This window comes from Canis aureus, chromosome 26 (assembly GCF_053574225.1).
Source record: "Canis aureus isolate CA01 chromosome 26, VMU_Caureus_v.1.0, whole genome shotgun sequence".
Classification (NCBI taxonomy): domain Eukaryota; kingdom Metazoa; phylum Chordata; class Mammalia; order Carnivora; family Canidae; genus Canis; species Canis aureus.
In genome coordinates this window covers 33,574,747-33,592,569 of record NC_135636.1, presented here as the reverse complement: position 1 = coordinate 33,592,569, position 17,823 = coordinate 33,574,747, and positions in this window count along the sequence as shown.

Below are 17,823 nucleotides of genomic sequence, written 5' to 3'. Positions count from 1 at the left end.
TGATGGTACCTTCCTCTGTAAGCACTGGTCTGGGAACCCAACTCTTAATCCTGAGGTGTATTGCTTCCCCTGAAAATCTGGGCAGACTGTGATGGCTATGACCAACCAGATGTAGCAAAAATGATGCAGAGCCAAGATCTAGGCCCAGGCTCTAAGAAGCCAACAACTTTCACTTCCTGTCTTCAGAAATGCTTGCCTCCTAGATCCCTGGACAATCATGTAAGGAGGCAGATATCCTGCTAGAGAGATCACTGGAGAGTCCCTGAGAAAACATGAAGAAGAAGAGGAGCCCAGGTGAGCCTAGACAGCCTGCCGAGAGTGCCTGTCTTCCGCCAAACGTGTGAGTGAAGTCATCTTGGACTTTTGGACCGAGCAAGTCACAGGCCGAATACCACTCAAGATGCCAGACAGCGCCACAAGAATAGCCCTACCGGGCCTTGCTTGAATTCCTAACCCATGACAAAATCATGAGGCATAATAAGATTGGTTTTGTTCAAAACCACTAGGTTCAGGGATCCTTTGCTAGATAGCAACAGACAGTTGGAATAGAATCCCAGAGTCTGAGTGAAGCCCTCTTTACATGGAGGGTGGTTAGTATTCCATGTAACATCTATCTCAAGAGCTGTAATGTTGGCTACAGTCTACCAGGGAGAGAAAGTCAACACCTTCTGGAAGCAAAGGGCCCCTCAGCTCCCATAGTATTAAGACAATCCCCTATATACACAGGGGACTAAATGTATCAACCTATTCCTAAGACTGCCCCTTTAGCACATGCTTGCCTTCTCCTTGCTCCCCTAGCAGGGGATGGGGCTTTAAGAGGAAGCTGTCAAACACTCCACTTCACAGAACTAGGTCTATTTCAAAGGTTTTTGTTGAAATGGGGGTCAAAATAAAAGAAAGTCCCTAGGACTCCGGGAGGAATGACTTGGAAAAGTATAATGCAGTGACCTCTATGATGATGACTCAGCTGACCTGAGCCTGCCCTCAGGAGTAGATGGGGTCTGGGGAAGAGATGAACCCCTGGACCCCACAGCTGCAGAGAGAGGCTTTCAATCAGGACCATTACTAAAACACAGCTTCCAGCACCAATCATCCCAGGCAGAGAATGTTCAGGATTCTTCAGCAAAAATGCGCACACTCTATCTCTTCACCTCTGTCTCGGGGTTCTGCGCCCTCCTTGTTGGATGAAACCAGGAGCGCCTCGATCCCTTCAAACCTCAGTCCCAAAGACAAAGGCAACAACACCCTCCCCCGAGTCGTTATGTCCAGGGAAAACCAGATCTGTACACGCAAAGAGGAAGTGCCAAGGCAAGGGCCCTGCTAAGATTACGGGCTGTTAATAAGGAAAGACAGAAGCCAGGAGGTTTGATGTACAACTCGACAAGCAGAGGTTAAGGGGAGAGCCGGGGCAGGCTCATTTGCAAACTTGGTCCTGTTTCATTAAGTGAGAGCAGAGACAGCCTGTCTCAGTCCAGCAGAGAAGGACCTCATTATCCACGTAGGGAGCAAGAGATAAGAATCTTTTAATAATTGTTGGGAATTTTTTTATTATGATGTGGAATGCCAATTTAGGCCTCTCCTCGCAGACTGGATACAAACAGCCTCCTTGGGAGTTAAAGCTGCTCCCCCCCTGGCTGTGGTCATTAAGGACAAAGAGGAGAGAGACAGATGTTTGCTGGAAGAAAGGCTGCTGCTCAGGGGGCTCGCGTGACTGCCAGGGGCCAGCAGCTTCTGGACTGCCTGTCCTGTCTCCAGAACCTTCCCAGAGTCCTCAAAGGCTTGTCACACTGGCCCCTGTTTCCCTACCTTCAGTTTGCTCCGAATTTCTTCAGGATACCCCTAGTATCTGCGAAGGGTTGGGCTGGTTTCCTCTTCACTTTAAAAACAAAACCAAAAAACTTTAGGTCCAAGGATTTAAACAGAACTTTGTATCATGACTTGAGAAACAACAAATACTTCCTATCCTAAGTAGCAGTTAAGCATAGAACTGTAATGAAAACCAGACAGTGCTATTTGTTTTACCTGGATGCTCTCGCCTACCAAAGATTGGGCTCTTTGTCTGAAGGGGAGCTGAGGAAAGAGTTAGGGGTTCCAGATCTCCTAGAACTAGTCAGATGTGTTGCCCTTGATATAATCTAGGGATTGAGAGAGAATTGAAGAGGGAATGATTTTTCTCTCTCTTTTTTTTTTTTTAAAGGTTTTATTGATTTATTCATGAGAGACAGAGAGAGATGCAGAGACACAGGCAGGGGAGAAGCAGGCTCCAAGGGAGAAGCAGGCTTCATGCGAGGAGCCCGATGCGGAACTCGATCCCAGGACCCCGGAATCACGACCTGAGCCCAAGGCAGATGCTCAACCTCTGAGCCACCCAAGTGCCCCCTTTTTTTCCTCTTGATGGGATTTTACCTTGTGATCTGTGGGACAATCCAGATGTCTGACCCTCCTATTGGGGACCCCTTGTCAGAAGGCTGTTCAGGCCCCATCGGAGACCCACACGTCCTGAGGCCACAGTGGCCCAGGCGGTGGCCGCCGTGTGCCCTCAAAGGACGAGGAGATGAGAACTCGAGGCCTAACGGGGCCTGCCAGGCGCTGATCCTCTGGCCCTGGGCTGCTCTGGGGGCCCCGTTTGATCCCACACAGCTGGACTTTCAGCCCCACGCCCCCAGGGATTCCCACAAGTGGGTCCTTAAATCTTTCAGCCAGCCTCGGTCCCCCTCCCGCCCTTGCTCCGCGGGTCCCTTCCGTTTTCTCTCCCTTTCCCCCGCGTCGTGCCCGGCGGGTGGCTGCCGAGTGACAGTGATGGTGGCTTCTAAGTCCGAGGTGTCAGGAGCACGGCACCCGGTGGAGGCTCGGGAGCTGTCTGAGCCTTAGCGCAACGCCTGCGCCTTGGCTGGGGGTGCAGGCCCGAGGGCGGGAGGGCTGCGGCGGGCTCCCCGGCGGAATCCCTGCTGACAGCTGCAAGGCCTCCAGGCCGGGGCACAGGCCCAGCCGCGGCCCAGGCACCTGCGGCCCAGAGAGCTGCCCGCGCCTCCTGCCCCCTCTCTGCTGCCCTTCTCACGTTGCCCCAGGGCAAGAATGTTAGCGTAGCAACGAGAGCTACCCAACAGGCACAACGAGGGGCCACTGAGAGATGAGGGAGTGTGAAGCCCCCCGTGTGAGTAGCAGCTGCAGGAGGGGCCTGAAGCGTCTGGGCCCCGGGTCGGTGTAAAAACGTGATCACCGTGGTGGTTGCCTGTCTCTGTGGAGAGTGAGGGGGGCAAAGAAGCAAAGTCTGGCTGTGACCTAAGGCCCACCTGCGGCAGGTGAGGCAGGACGAGGGTGGAGCTCGGGTGCAGCTTTGGGGACTCGTGCGGGATGGGAGTCCACACTCTGCTGTCACCTTGTCTCACATAGTAAATGGGGGTGATCGTACCTCCCCGGGTGCTTGGGAGGATTGAGGTCATAGCTGTGAAATCGCCCGTAGAGGGCATCGGGAAGAAGTCCCGTTCACACCAAAGAAAGACAAGGGAGGGGATGGAGGTGCGGGACCAAAGGGCTCAGACCCGGCTTGCCAGGACCCCGGTCATGGTAGCCTCCGCTCATTCGATTTGCCTGAATCTACTTAGCAGGATGCTCTGCAACCAGGATACCCAGTGCCCAGTGCCTGATGACGTGAGGTAGCCACTGCCCTCAGACAGCGGATACACCAGTGCAAGAGAATGCTGTGAGCACAGATTTGGAACACAATTTGGGAAATCTGAAATAAGGGCAGGAAAATGTCCAGGGTGCCCAGAGGAACAAGCAATCTCATTACCTGGGCTAATCATGGAAAACTTCATGGGAAAAGTGCTTTTTGAAGTGGATGTTGGGTCGTAAAAATGCTTGAAAGAGGGCATATATGAAGGCACAGAAGTGTATGAGGGCACAGCATCCTCCCAGGGAGCCGAGGACTCGAGCTAAACTAGAGAATTCCTATAGGTGGCATGAGAACAGGTGTAAGATTGGTTGTGCTTTCTTCTGCGGCCCTTAGAGCATCAAAGATGTTAGGGGCACTTGCTCAGGTTTAGATTGGAAAGGGACAAGAATGATAGCAGATAGAACATTCAAGAGGCTGGTGCATTTGCCCATTCTGGAGACGACAGAGGCTTGTCTGCACCAGGACATTGGGGGTAGAGAGGGAAAAGCTAGAGGAATACTTGGAAGGCAGGTGGAAAGGCTTGGTAAACTGGTTGAGCAGCAGCAGACATCTGTGTGATGAAGGCTTCCTGACACAACAAACAAACCCAGTGGCACTCATCAGAATGGCCCTGAGTCCGCACCCCCTCAGCTGGGTGTCAGTCCCCGCAGGAACTCGAAGGAGGTGGGATGAGCCCATCTTACTGCAGCAAGCCTCGATCATGGGCCTGGCTTGTGATCTGAAGCTCCTCTGGGTACCCCAGACATTTTTCTGCCCTTATTTTAGATTCCCTGAATTATTTTCCAAGTGTCTGTGCACACGGCGTCCTCTTGCTCTGGTGCGTGCACTGTCTGAGCTCAGTGGCTGCTTTATGCCGCCAGGCACTGGGCACTGGGTATCACTGGTTGCAGAGCATCCTGCTGGGCAGATTTAGGCAAATCGAAGGGGCGGAAGGTATAACCACAGAGGGGTCACAACTACAGTGGATCGTTCAGAGGATTGTTCAGTGGATCATCCGGGGCAGGAGACCTTTGTTTATCTTCACTTCCTTCCAGATGTTTTGCATACATCACCTCACCTAGTGGACCAGAGACCAAGATCCAACTTCTGCTCCCTGTTCTCCTATGCACTTAGCACTGCCACTCTAGGACCCATGTCCTCATTTGTCAGACAGGATGACCAGTGGAACCAACCTCATCCAGTGAGTGGAAGGATGGAGTAAGCTGAAGACATTTCACATGGCCCACGATAACTTCCCCACTGTTCTATTCCGCAAGTGCTTGTCGGACACCCTCTAGGTGCCAGCTGCTGAGAATACAGTGGAGAGGGACAACCAGGCAGTGTTCATGGAACTTGCTAAGTGGGGAGGCCGGTTATCAACAACAGAGAACTCAGGACATGCTGCATGGTAACGTGTTACAAAGAAAAAACACAACGGAGTAGGGCCCAGAGTGGAGTGGGGGTGCTCTTTTAGCTAAAGCAGCCAGAGAAGGCCTTTCTGAAGAGGGGACATTTGAGCAGCTATGGGTGGAGTGAGAGAATAAGCTTCACAAAGTTTGCAGGAAGAAGTTTCCGCACAGAGGACATGGAGACACAAAGGTCCTGAGGCTTTTGGTGCAAGGAGCAGCAGGATGGCTCAAGGGGAGGGAGCGGGCTGAGTGAGGAAGATGAGGCCTTGGTGTTTATTCCGAAGGAGACCAAAGGAGTCTGTAAAGGTTGGCTCTGCCATGGGACTTATAGTTTTAGAGGGTAGCTGAGGCCCCCGTGGGAAGGTGAAAATTGGGGTGGGGGGTGCCTCCTGGGAGCTCCTTGCAGTTATCGAGGGGAAAGGTGATGAGGACAGGGAGCCCCCTTCCTCAAGCAGTTGTCACTGGTACATTGCCTGGCACACGTTCGGACCAGTAAATGGTATCCATCCTCATTTCATTCTTTATTAACTGTCCCTTATTTGCCTGTCCCTTGCATTTCCCCGCTGTGGTGTGGGCAGGCCGGCCCCAGTCTTTCCAGTCCTTGAGTCTGGAAGCACTGGGTTGTCCTCCTCCCCTGGAGTCAGTGCTGCCGGGTCATCAGAGAGTCAGTCCAGCCTTAGGCGATATCCTCAGTCCCTGCGTGTTGGTGCTGAGACCTGGGGACTCACTTTCCACTGCTGTCACGGAAGGCTTCGGCCCAAAGGCAGAGCTACTTGGGCTGCTTATCTATGGAGCATCTTCCTGCCTGGTCTGCTGGTGTCGATTCGCTAGATGGCCAGGCTGACTCACAGGTGGCCTGGAGTTGCAGTCCTTTCCAGGGGACATCGGTTCCTTGAAACTGCTGGGTTCTGAGCCTCACCATCCCCACCCCAAAGGAGATGCCACAGCCCAATTAATAACCAAAGGGCAAAGTGGGAATGGGAGCAACCCAGAGACAATATCCTCTGGGAAAATGGGCCAGCAGGCTGCGGACTATTCCTTTAGTCTGAGCAGCCAACGTCCTTGGGACAGTTTCATGTCCTGGAATTTGCAATCCAGTCTGTATACGGAGGGAATCCGGACTCTGGGGAAAAGCTGAAAAATGCTGCTGCCCCATAACCCAGGGAGTGCAGGGGCTGCAGACACTGCTCCTGGAGAAGAGGCTGTAGCTTCTCTGTATGACCTCAGCCCTGCATCCCTGACTCACCCGTGAACTCAGCCCAGCTCAGCCCCAAGGCAAACAATTACTGCATCACTGGGCAGTGGTCTCAGGTCTGCACTGCTGTTGATACCACTGAAGTCTCGGAGCTATGTGAGGTGTCCTCAAAGGGAGACCCTCACTTGGTGCCTGTGCTCAGGATCCAGGACCCAGGATCAGGATCCAGAACAAGTCCAGCCCAGCCCCATTAAGGCATGGCCAAGACACCTTTGTGTGTGTGTGACCTTGTGACTTCTACCTGCTTGTGGATTTCTCAGTCCCAGCTTGCCCTGCTCTTGTTGTCTAGGCTTCCTATATGTACCTTCTGAGTTATCCTGTGGTCTCACCCTTTATCTTATTCCCTGTGCTGCCAGCTTTTTCAGGTTTTCCCCCATTTCTATCTCTGGATCCCAACGAACACACAGACTTTGATGCCACCTCAGTTCCGGTTCTGATATCTTAGTAGAAATTCAAGGACCAATACTCAGATACTAGACGTTTGGTACCGTTAACAGAAATTGCAGAGCCCAGAAACGAGGGGAGGGGTACGAAGGAGGGGTTCATTTAAAATTTAAATTATTTGCACACTTTGAGCCAGCACATATATCTTGGTATTGATCGAAGCTCTTTGAAGCTATTTACGTTTTCAGCCCACCTATAAGGCTGAGATTTATACTGCATTTGGTGTTTAACTAGCCTCTTAATGCATCCTGTTGAGCCATAGTGTTGGGGGGTGTATTGTAAATTTCAGCCTTGGCGCTAAATTGATTTGCTTAGTGGAGTTGAATTTAGGCCATTAAAATAAATAAATAAAATGAATAAGAGGGACTTCCAGGCCCTCATGTCATATTAAAATCAACCAAAGCTAGAGAGACACAACCTCTGGAGTCATGCTTGGGTTTTGTGTGCCAGACTTAGGGCATGAACGATTCCTTTCAGTACGGCCTTACATAGTGAATACCAGCAGTGTGGAATTAAGGGAGAGACACGTGGTGAACTTGCTGAGTTGAAGTTAAGAAGACCTGAGTTCACACTCTGACTTTATCTGCACGCCCATAGCTGGATCTGCTTTTTCCCAGTTTTTAAGTGAGTGGCCTGGCCCAGTGATTAGATGAAGCTCCAGTCTCCTCCCACGGATCTCATCCCCTTGGCGTCAACCTGCTGGTGTTCAGCTGGCTCTGACAGAGGTCCAGCTCCTGTGTTGGAACAAGAGGAACAGGTCTCAGCCATGTAGGGCTGACTTTGGAGGCATCTCTTTAGTGGCCCCTAAGAATCATGGAAGGTCTCAGATTTTTCTACATTCCATTGAATCTAACCACTTCCATGAGTCTTAGGCTGCCAGTATCCAAGCTAATTGGAACATAGGCCAGATAGTTTCCAAAAGATTCACTATAGATAAAAGACTTATTTTGTCTTCTAGAGATAGGCTAAAAAAAAAAAAAGTTCTGAAATCAGCAGACAGTTTAGCGCCAGTTGCTGTCCTTCTGGTTCTCTGAAATGACAGCATTTTCCTCTGCTGTCAGTATAAAGATGGTGGTCATTTGAGTGGGCTTTTTATAATGACTCATAGCACACTGGTCATAAGCTACTGTGAAGAGTGAGTTGCCACCGAGGTTTTTCTCTGAAGGAGGAGCAGGTCTGTGAAGGCTGGGTGACCAAGACCCTGGTGGCTCCCGGAGCAGATCTGTGGGGAAGAGAGGGCCAGCAACACTTCCTCTCTCCTTGGATGGGTCAGGCAAGGTCTTGGTCACTCTCATTCAGCCTGGGTCTCTTGATCAGCGATTTCAGCATTTCCCAAAGACGGCACAGTCCTCTCTTCACAGGGCATGGACTATTGACTCTGACAGTGCCTAGTTCTGAAATTGAAAGTGAACTTGGTTTATTCACTTTTTATCCACCCTTATCTACCTTTTCAATGGTCTTAGCTTTAACCTTGACGTATATACTCATAGATTGCATCTGAGACGTTACACATTCTTGAAAATGTTGGGATCATGGGAACACAAAGGGCAAAAAGGAGAGAACATAAACATGTTTGTGTTTGTGTACACCCTTCCTTGTCCCCTATTTTTTCAGTAGAGAAATATTTGCTGGGTATCCTCTCAACAAGATGAGTATATCTTTGGCATATAGATATGTTAGCAGTAAAGATAAATGATACAGCAGGCCCTGGTGATTCCTTCTACCTGAAATGTAGGATGCTGGGGGTATAGGATGCCAGGTGGACACAAACTGAACAGAATGTATAAATGCCAAGTTAGGAAGTTTGGACCTTATTCTGTAGGACATTGGCTTACATTGAAGGAATTTTGGGCAAGAGAGCACATTCTATAAAATGTGTATTAGAAAAAGTTTTCATATGAAATATTTAGGGAGACTGGACCTGTGTGAGCTTTGAGGCACAGGGATTAATTAAGGCTCAGTTACTCTGGGTGAGAGGTGGCAAAGCCCAAAAATCATGAGGCACTTGGAATACAATTTATTAATAATTAATCACAAATGAGATGACCTGGGATGCCTGGGTGGCTCAGCAGTTGAGCGTCTGCCTTTGGCCCAGGGCATGATTCTGAAGTCCCAGGATCAAGTCCCACATTGAGCTCCCTACATGGAGCCTGCTTCTCCCTTTGCCTGTGCCTCTGCCTCTCTTTCTCTCTGTGTTTCTCATGAATAAACAATTAAAATCTTAAAACAACAACAACAACAACAACAACAACAAATGAGATGACCATTTCCCTAAGAGGCCCAAAGTTTATAATCCCTCCATTTCCTATGCACACACCCATACACCCACCCACCCACATACACACATCCTTACTGCATACCCCACCACACCCCTACCTACATGCCCCCACACACCCCAATCACATCCACCCACACTCACATCCCTACCTCACACCCACACACACACCCCTACCCCCACACTATGCCGCCACACCACAGAGGCTGCTCATTCACTTCTGAAATATCACTTTTAAAAATGCATTTCAAAAATTATAGAAGTTACCATGACCCTCTTTAATTTCTCTGAGAACATGATCTCTTCAAAAGCCTGGACGTGGCTGAGGAACTGGAGAAAGGATCAATATTGCTGACTCCACAGCCCTTCAGCTTCCCTTCCCTCAGTCCAGTGGGAACATTGGGCTTCCTCTTTCCCCCAAGGACGTCTGCAGAGCAGGAGAGAAGTTGCCGCAAACCTCTTCCCTGCGGCTTGGGCCCTCTTCAAAGCAGTGATACTATTTCAGCAAGAAGTCCATGCAAGAGCTCACCCCGTGGTACAAATCCATTTAAACAAGCTCTGGTTTATTTACTGTAACCAGAGCAGAGTGGAACTGGGACTGGGATAATTAAGCCCTAATTCATCAACACTTTAGGAACAGCACGTTTGGAGTGGGGAATTCCAAAACAGGATGGCTGGACTGGGGCAGACTGGCTGTGGCCAGATTCTGGGAAGAGGCAGACATCGTCTTGGGTCGCCTGCTAATTCTGACCTACACAACCATCATCCCCACCTCTGGGTTCAGGGTTTGGGGGGCCAGCTGGGGCCTGTCAACGAGTCTGTTCCCATGGAGGTTTCTGTGTACCCCTCATGAGGTGATGTAGGTGAGATCAGATCCTGGGAAAGCATGACCATCGTCTGTGTGCCTGGCACTGAGCTGTTTTTTAAAACTAAAATTAGGTTCTAGGTTGCATGCCAAGCCCCATTTTCCTAAGACAGCATGCTGAGAAAACAGCCATTCTGAGTGTTACCCAGGCATTTCGCAGTATGATGACCTGCTCCCACCCAGGGTCTGGACATTTAGATAAGGACCCTAAGATCAGACCTTAGTGTTCCTATTGTAGGTTCCCAGCTGGCTTTTCCTGGGATGCCTTGTAAAATAGCTGGTTAGAGTGGAGTCTGTGAAAAATTAGTAACCACTTCCCCAACATCTCCTAAATCATAAGTGCTTGCTGCTCTGCTCTCCACCTCTTGCCCGCTTGTGACCTGGGACAGATAGATGACTGCCTCCCCTGGCTCACCGCACCCCCATCCTGGAGCTTGTAAGCAACAAACCTTATGACTCTACTTCCTTTGAGTGTATGGAAACTAGGCCTTCAATCAAAAGGACCCTGGAATTTCACTTCCCCAAAATGGGAGCTCTGATGCTGAGGAAGCTACCTGCTGACCTCTCATGGGTGGCTTGTGCTCCTCATTCAGCAGGTCATAATCTGCATATTCTTAACTCAGCACACTGGCAGTAGGCCTTCAGCACAGAGGAATCTGAGGAGATTGGTTTCCAGCCTACTCTCCACACACCATTTCTGGCCAGTGCCTCTGGCCATGTCTGTAGCTCCCTGGTTACTCAAAAATACCAGCAGTCTGGGGACCAGACATTCTGCTGTCCTTTGTATATGCTCTCCCCTAGGCCCCCCGGCATCATTCACATGGCTCTACCCTTCCTTCAGCTTCTCTCAAGCTTTACTTTTTGTGACTTCCACAGGAAGATTTATATCTTTTACTTGCTGTTAACTAGTTTTCATTCATTCATTTACTGTTCATTCATTTAATCAAGAACTATTTATTGGTGTGTTTAATTATATTGCAGACATAGCCTGAGGTCTGGAGTGAATAAAATAATATCTCTGCCCTCATGGAGATTACATTCTAGAGAAGGTAAGGGAAAGAAAAAAAAAAGTGTATTTCAGACTAGGAAGAAAACGAAGGATAAGGGAAATAGAATGTGAAAGAGTGGGTGTTATTTTACATAGGGCGATAGGGAAGATGTCTATGACAAAATGACATGTAAGCAGAGACCTGAACAATGTGAAAGAATAAGCTTTGGTGATGTTGACAGGAAGAGTTTAGGGTAGAAGGAGAAAAGCAAGTGCAAAGCCCCTGGAGTTGGTTCATGAATGGCATATTCTAGGAAGACTTTTCTCTTATTTCTATTTCATATCCATAATGTATAACCTTGCTATAATTTTTCATTTGCCTTCTCCCTGGAATGAATTCAGGGACCTCAGTTTATTCATAAATATCTCCCCAGGGCCTACCACTGCTCTTGGAATATAAGTTGATGCTTAATAAATGCTTGTTGAAAGAAAAATATTCTTATTAATACTCCTAACAATCATATGAAAGAATATATCATTATAACTTGATAGATGAGGAAACAGAGAAATTGAATAATGCTCATGTTTGCACAGCTTGTACACGAGCAGTGTTGTCTGGATTCTGACCCATGTCTTTAAGGCCCAGAGCAAAAAGACTTTCACAACAGTCTTACTTGTGGAGTCAGAACAGATCCTCCTAGAAGCCTAGGGTCATGAACCTGCAAAGTGGAGTTTGTGCCATAAACAGGCATCCTGAACTGGCCTGACTCTGCCTATCTGCATACCTACCTTTCTGGCTACCTCCCATCATGTTCTTAGGACTAATGAATGCTGTATTTATGACCTTGGGCTTGCCCTGCAGCCCATCAGAGGGTGTTATTTGAGCAGAGCAGAACTTAGCTAGACTGCAGCTGATATCGGGTCCATCTCCAAAGCTGGGTGGTAGAAGGAAGAAAGGATGACTATGGAACACTGGTGAGAGCTGGAGCAGGATGCAGGGTGTGAAGAATAGAGCAAAGCAAAGGGTCTCGGGAGGGAGGATGGAAAGATTTTCTGTCTACACACCTAGCTCCAACCAGCGGGCCTTCCACTGGGGCCCGGGAAGTGAGAAAGAGGGGACATTGGTACCACTGCTGGCTGGGCTGGACAGGCAACAGATCACAGGGGCTGCTGGGAGCAGGGCAGTTGGGCACTGCCTGTGGTGTCTTCAGTGGGCAGGTGTGGGCACCAGTAGGCACAGGGTCCTATGCAGCCTGGTGGTAGGCCCCAGGTCCCTGGCTCTGATGGGTTTATTCCAGGCCTGGATGTTTGTCTTGGCAGCCCTAGAGCATTAGCCTTGGCCTCCGCATGATTCCCCAGTGGCCAGACGGCCAGGCTAGTACACCTGAAAGTCATTAGATTGGGGGTCCTATTTTGTTCTCACATTTCCAAGCAGTGACCTGCAGCCATGTGTGACGGGCCAGGCACTTTATCAACTCGCTTTCCCCAGTCCCACCCATTTACCTTTCCTACATCATCTGTCCCTGCCCAAGACCTACCAGTCCTCCAAAACCCAGAGTTAACAGGGACTCTTTTCTTTCCTCTTTAATCAAAATTTGTAAAGGTCTTTACAACCTATTTAAGTTAATCTTCTTCATTTTTCCATTGCTGAGGACTCTAAGGCTCAGAGTGATCAAGTGACTTGCTCAGAATCACACAGCTGATCAGGTGCAGAATCGAGGTAGGAGCTGAGGCCTAGCTGAAAACAAGAGGCTATTGATGTATGGACACCACACAACCACCCACCACAAATACCCTGGCTGGCCTGCATTGGCACTTCCCATATGTGATGCCTGTGCCCACCTCTTTCTCCTAATGGGAACCCGGTGCTTGATTAGTCTGACTGGAAGCTACCAGAATACCTATTCTCAATCTAGTATATTTGCAGTCACATGAGCCTCTTATGAAATTTATCTTCTTTTGAAAATAAGTCTTCTAGCAATATATTTTTCTAGCCTTTGTATTTTTCTAAAGCCTGTCTCCACCAGGGACATTTTGTCCTCCAGAGAACATTCGACAGTGTCTGGAGATACTCTTCTTTGGTTCTTAGAACTGGAGCAGGAAGGGAGTTCCAGTGTTTCATGGGTAGGGGTCAGCATTCTGTTCAATGTTCTCTAATGCACAAGGCAACCCTCCACAATAAAAAATTATCCAGCACAAAAGGTCAACAGCAACAAGGTTGAGAAACTGCTCTAAAGTCACAAATACATGCATGTAACACTTTGGGTAGATTTTTATATATCGAGAAACAAATACCATTGACAATATGGAATTATGAATCACTGATGTGGTGTTAGAGGCAGGTTGTGCACACTCATCACAGCGTCCTATACACATCACTTCCCAAAGCCAGCTTCAGTGTCAATGTCAGTAGCTTGAATTTGACCATGGTGGGAATATTTACACCATAAAAATTGGCAAATACTGCATATCAAGGCTTGGGGGGGGGATTGTTTTGTTTTGTTTGGAGAGCCAGTTTATCATCACACCATTAAGAACGTTCCATGTGGTAAAGATTGTACATTATCATTTAATCCTCACAATACTCTGAGGTAACTAACATCATTACTCCAATTTAATATTAGGAAATGAGGCACAGAAAACTAAAACTACTTGTCATATATAGTATCATTATTAAATGGTGGGGATAGGATTTGAAAGTCACACTCCAGAGCCTTCACTTTAAGGGTTACCTGTCTGGACAAATATTAATTAGAAACAACTGTAATGCAGTTACGTATTCCTGAGTTGGTCCATCTGAGACAGAGAAATGGATATTTACATTAAGTGCTTCGAATTCTGATATCATCTTACAAATTTAATATCTTGATAAATGATAGCATTTGTATTTACCTTTTGGGTAAATGTAGGTGTTTTACAAAAAATGGAAAGTAAACCAACTTACTGCAGAGTTCTTAAAGTCCTAAAAATAGCTCTCCTTCAAACTGTTGCTTAAATGTCACCTTTTCAGTGCAATCTTTTCTAAATATTTTAAAATTGCAACTTCATTTTCTCCCCAAAAGCACACCCTATGCCCCTTCCTTTCTTATTTTCTCCATAGCACATGTTCTTTAAGGCTGTATATTTTTTTTTTCCACTTCAGCATCCCCAACACCTAGAACAGCACGTGGTACATAATATATGCTCAAGAAAAGATTTATTGAGTGTACAGATAAGTGACAAATGCAGAGCTTCTCCAAATAGAAGATAACCCATCACTTATGAAAAAGCCGCATGTTTGATATATATTTATGAAAAATGCAGAGAAAGTAGGATCTGCCTTTAGACAAATGTGGTAGACATCTTTCCAATTAACCAAAATCGGAAAAGACAAATTGGACACCTGAAATGGGGGTGCTGGTTTAGTTGAATGATGTTGCCCTTCTGAAATAGTTGGAAGTTGTAGCTTTATCCCCAAGTCCTCCCAGAGCACCGAGCATTTGCCACCAGGGGATGGATTTGGGGTCCACAGGACAGCAAGCTATGGGTACTAAATACATGCATACAAAATGAAATCTACCAATGCTAAGCCTTGCAGAAGGCCATATTTATTAAAGAGGGACCTCCTTATCATCACTGGCTCCATGGTCTTGGTTAGTGCTTAAGTCTACTGAGGTTAGATAACTGTAGGGACTAGGGTTGTCAGGTGTAGTAATAAAAAATAGTTAAGTTTCAATTTCAGAACATATATATATATGCATATTTGTATATATGTGTGTGTATATACACATAGGTGCATATACATATTATATATATGTAACATATATGTTTAAAAAGTATCTGTTGTTCATTGTTCATCTGAAATTCAAATTCAACTGGATATTCTATGTTTAATCTGGCAACCCTAGCAGAGAGCTCAAGCCAGACCCCAGAGTTGCTTGGTTTCTGTCGGTGACTCTGTCCCACAGAGTGCTGAGGAGGCAAGCATGGAGACCAGGAACAGGAAATGGTCCCAGGCCATGATCAGTCAACAGTTCTGGGCACAGGTGGTCCCTCTCTTCTGCCTCAGAGAGTCCTAATTGAGAAACGATAGCCCCATTCCTGACATTGACCTACAACTCTTTTTTTTTTCTTTTGTTTTGTTTTCATTTCTACCTGCATTTCAGTGATTTCCTTATCACTTATGTTATTGTGGGAACTTTGAGAGTCATTCTAAAGCCTGGCTGATTCACTGAACATGAGGGATGTTCCTAAAGATACAGATTCCTAGGCCTCACCTAATAAGTAGATCTGGGATCAGACCTAAGATTCTGTTTTCTAAAATCTCTTCAGGAAGTTCTGATACTTAGCCATTTGGGGGAGCCACCTGAATACTTCAGTTCTTCCAGACACTCTACACTATTGAGGAATCTTGGAATTCAGTTTCATGGGGTCAGGGATCAAAGCTGGAATGAAATTTGGCCCACCTATGGAATGGGAGCAACATTGGAAAACAGGGGCCACAATACTGTGTGAGGGAGGACCAAAGGCTTGGTTCATGAAAGGTTCATACAACAATACACTGCAGGGAAAGCTGGCACACACTTGACAGGGAAATCAGGATAAGGTGAGACTTCTAAGATGAAGTATGATGGCTGTTGCCATGAGGAATGTGGACCACGATTCTAAATTCCATAGAAAAAAGCAATTGGCATGAGGGAGGTTGGCAGCACAAAATCAAGTGGTCTGAAAAATTAATTCATCTCTCTAAGTTCAAATGTCTTTTATGGAAAATGAAGATTCATTCATTTCTTCATTTATTGAATATGAGTGTCCATGAGCCAGACAACTACTAAAGTGCTAGAAAATCAGCAATGAATACAATGTGTAAGATACTTGCCTTGGTAAAGCTTATAGGCCATCAGAGAACACGGATAATAAATAAAGAAATGGGAAAAAATAAATGAGAAAAAGGAAACAAGTAGTTATTACTGTAACTAGTAACGGTAGTGATTGCTAGATATATTGCTGTATATAGTAATTGGTTTATATGTGCTATAAAAGGAACAGGTAGCTGTATTAAAGCATGCTTTCAATAAATTAAAAACATTATACACACACTCAGAGGTATGAGTGCGGAGGACAAAGGGTGGAGGAGCATTTCAGTGAAGGTGCAGCCAGGAAAGCAAATCCCATGCTAGGTGTTTCAATACAGAGAATATAATGTACAGAATTCACCTCAAGATATAAGAAAAGCTAAAACAACAAAAGAAGAGGCAATCCAGAGATTAGCAACTGTAGAAAGCCACTGCCTCATCTCAGGCTAGAGGGACAAAAGAAGAAAGCAGTTTTACAGGAGCCCGGAGCCCTGTGGAAGTTCCACTTCTACTACCTTCCTATCTCCAGCCAACATTTCCTTTTGTCTGAGCTTAACCAGAGGCAAGCTGTCAAAGGAGCCTGAATAATGGAGCCCTTAGGTGTCAACCTCTGGAAGGACAGATAGTTGAGCAGGGATGAGGGTAGTAGCAAACAAAACAGCTCCCAGAGGGTCTCAGACTTTTAATGATTTGATAGTTGGCTGATAACCAAGAAGTTAGTTCATGCTCTAGCTGTCCAGCCAGAATCTTGAACCATATGTCATTGATCAATTTTACCTGAAGATCTTCCTTTTTTGGACTAAAGATAAAGGTTTGGATAGAGTCTTCAAAGAGATGGTCTCCAAAATGGGGTGGTAGAATCAGCTTGTACCAGGTCACAAGAGTGATTGTTAAATTTCCAGAAATCTTTGGTGCCAATTGTTGTCAAAGCCATTATTTTTTTAAAGATGTATTTATTTTAGAGAGAGAATGTGAGCAGGGGGAGGGGCAGAGGGCAAGAGAGAAGCAAACTCCCCACTGAGCACAGAGCCCAATGTGAGCCTGATCCCAGGACCCTGGGATCATGACCTGAGCTGAAATCAAGAGTTGGACACTTAACCAACTCAGCCACCCAGGTATCCCTATCACAGCCATTATTAAAAATTAATTTAATAAACTCACAAATAAGTTGCATTAAGAGCAAAGGTAATAAATACTCAAAATTCATTGCTTTCTAATGTTTACTACATGTTATTATTACCTATGTTTGTGAGGTTATTTACACCTATTGTGTTCATGTGGTGGAAACACCATTGAATAGAGTGCTACTGTCAGCCTATTCTTAATATCCACGTTCAGTGATTTCACATTGATATTTTGAAATTGCCCCTAATGGGAATATTTACGTTATGGGAATTTGCATATGCCACAAATCAAGGTCGGTTGTTTGGGGTTTTTGTTATTGTTGTTGTTGTTATTGTTGTTTTCCCAAGAGAACTAGTTGTTGACATTTACCAGCTTTTACCAGGGAGTCTCCCCTCCCCACTGAAACTTGACCAGACTTGGAAAAATGAAGAATAAAAAATAATGATGTCATGAATCCTTAAATGCCTTTACCTCTTTGATGAGAAAAGTCATTCAAGGGAAAGCAGACACTAGTTTCTGACACCTTGGCTTTTTTCCCCTTGCCTGAAGATTTAAATAAACAAAAAATTGTCTTTTTCCATGCCAAGACTTCAAGTAGTTAGAGAAGGCTTGAGTCTGACATACCCTGAACTAAGAGGGTACATTGGAGAAATGCCAAAGGAGTAGGAAGTGATGAGAGCTAGCAATTAGCCAGTGCCTGGGGTTTTGTTACACAACTCTTGTATGTATATATATATGTGTGTGTGTATATATATATATATACACACATATATATATGTTACATATATAAATTGTGTATATATACATATATATGCAAAAGATCCTTATGTACCCATATTTCTCCTTTATCAGAAGTTTATGCTGAAAGAGGGTGAATGTAGAAGTTAGGCAGACCTGGATTTGAATTTTTCAGCAATGTGGTGATACTGGAGAAAGTTTCTTCTTTTTTTTAAGATTTTATTTATTTGTTTG